Genomic DNA, 2,825 nt, shown 5'->3' on the forward strand with positions numbered 1-2,825 from the left:
AAAGGAGCCAATTTTAGTTCAGATAAATGAAATAAAGAAAAAGAAACAGAATCTCCTAAGCAAAGGCTGAAACCACGGTGACAATTTTTGAATTTTGTGTAATATAATATTGAGTATAGAATAAGTGGTTAGTGTAATAACATTCTATTTTCTAAATTTCTTCATATCCTGAAACTTCTGCCTCTTTATTTATCATATATATGCCCAGAGAAGCAATTGTTCTCTTATTTTTGCAAATGTCTAAGACAGAAATAACTTATACTTGAATATGAAGTACAGTGTTCTTCAATTTTCTGCTGGGTTTAGTATGTTAATATTTACTTTAGGATTTTAATATTCATGCACATGAGGAGAAATTTAATTATATTTCTCTTTTTTGTAAATTTTTTGTCCTTTGTTAATGACAGAGTTTGGCTATTCTCATAGAATAACTTATAAAGCTTTTCATAATTTTTTCTGTGCTGGAATAGTTTATATATAATATAAAAAGTGTCTGCTGCTTGAAGTGTTACAAAATTCTTCTATGAAACTACTTGGACCTAAGGTATTTTTAAGGAGAATATTTTAGTTGACTGCTCATTTCTTGATTCATAATACTTCTAGCTCTACCTTTGTACTTCTTGAATTAGTTATTATATACTTTTCTATGAAGAGATACATTTCACCTAGTTTTCTAAATGTCTGGCATAAAGATAATAAAAATATTTTCTTATGATTCTTGCTCTAATATAATTTTAAATTTCTTTTGCACTTACAATGTTGTTTATCCACGTATTTTCTAGTTTTCTTTTCATTTATAATTGCCAAATGTTGAATTTAATGGTCTTTTCCAAAAACAGTTTTGATTTTGTTGATTGGTGGGACAGATCCTGAAGAAGATGCACACTCTCTGATAAGCCAGAGGTCTCTGTAACATCTTCAGTCAAGGGAGGTGCAATAGCCTTTAATAGGGAGGAGGGGGCCACTTCTGCAGGTGGTTCAGGGAAATGAGGGGTTTCAAATTTCTTTAGTGTGGCAACCAGTTAAGTTCCCATCTCAAGACTCCTTCCAAAAGAGGACCTGACCTGGATTTAGCAGCACTTCCAAGATTGACAATTCAGTGTTTTTGCAACTGGCCAGCTTTATAAATAAGTCCTGTACCTGATCCACCACTCTTTCTGCTGTCCAGCTGCAGCAGTTGAGAGTTTCTTTAAAAGTTGCCAAGGAAGCCCACCAGCTTTCTCACTTTGCCTGTAGTTCATGATTAATCATCCTCAGCCTTTTGTTTTCTTTCTCTAGTGCCTTGGTTGCATGCAGCAAAATGCATCTGATTCCATTGTCTATAATTATTACTTTCCCCAAACTTTTCAAACTTTTGAGGTATTGCACCCATCAGTGCTTTTCCTTCACTATTATACCCTCTGAGTTCACCAGTAGTGAAATTTTAACAATTATATTGTGCACTAGCTGGTCTCCTAAGTAGGCCTCAGTTTTACCCTACCTTCCATATACATGTTCCATGTCCTGCTTTCTCTCTCTTTGAATCTGGTCTATGCTTGTGATTGCATTGATAATAGAATATGGTGTAAGAGATGCTGTACTATACAAAATGTTGGCCTAATCCTTAAACGATCTTGTATTTTCTAGTTCGTCTCTCAGAAAGCGTGTTCTTGGGATGTTCCTCTTGGAACTCAGCTGCCATATTGTGCAGAGTCCACTTACAGGCACACTGGTCACCAGTTCCAGGTGATCTCAAAGCTGAAGCTAGCTTCAGCTTCCAAACAAGTGAATGAGCCCAATTAAGCTTCCAAATGACTACAACCTCATCCAGCATCATTGAAGCTGGAGAACTGCCCTGCTAAGCCTAATTAACCCACAGAATCATGAGAGGCAATAAAATAGTTATTTTAAGCCATTCAGCTTTGCATATATTTGTTATGCAACAAAATGTAATCAGAATGTGTTGCCACAGTATTCCAGGATCTTCCACACTTCATTTGCTACCAATGATGAGATCTTAACTGTTAGCCACCTGGTGGGTGATCCAGCTCCAAAATTCCACCCTTAAAGTTCCGCTTTCTTTGTCCACTTGGCACCAACTGTGTGAAATCAGGTCCCCTGAGAAACATTCGTTAAGATAGAGAAGACAGGCATACGCATATGAAAAGGTTTTGAGGAATAATCAGAAACTACCTGTGAGGGAGTACAGGAAAGACTGGGAGGAAGGAGAGGCTGAAATGCAATCCCAGAGGTCTCAGCCAGTCTCACAGAGAGCTCTGGAGATGGGAAGGTCTTTAGGAGTTGTCCTGAATTGAAGCAAGGCGTCTGGGATCAGTTAGTGAATGCAGGCTGCCACCAGAAAGGAGGCTAACATTGAATGAAATATCCTTGACAGTGTACTATAGCATCCCATATACTGTCATTTGAAATATTTCATGGTTTGGTTTTTCTTCCCCTCTACCTTTTGTCTATCAAACTTTATTTGTCCGATTTCCTCTTCCTCCACCTTGTTGTCGGAAAGCTATACACTTTCTACTCTTCTCATTTTTATTCTTATATTTTTGAGATGTATATTTAACCCTGTAACTTTCTGTCAATGTCCACGTTTAATCAGAATATCTCTACCTACAAGGGACAGGATTTGTAGCCTCCTTTTATTTGTTTTCTGTTTTGGACTTTTCTTCTCTACCACCTCTCACAATTCTAGACTGATACATCTGCTTTATTATGTTATATGCTAATAATTTTTAAACTTTATTTTTTCTATTTAATAGTTTAATTTTGTTTATCCTGAACACTGCAGATTTAATTTTTTTCTTGTCTAGCTATTACTAATATACAGAAAT

The sequence above is a fragment of the Theropithecus gelada genome, chromosome 6 (genome assembly GCF_003255815.1).
Source record: "Theropithecus gelada isolate Dixy chromosome 6, Tgel_1.0, whole genome shotgun sequence".
Taxonomy (NCBI): domain Eukaryota; kingdom Metazoa; phylum Chordata; class Mammalia; order Primates; family Cercopithecidae; genus Theropithecus; species Theropithecus gelada.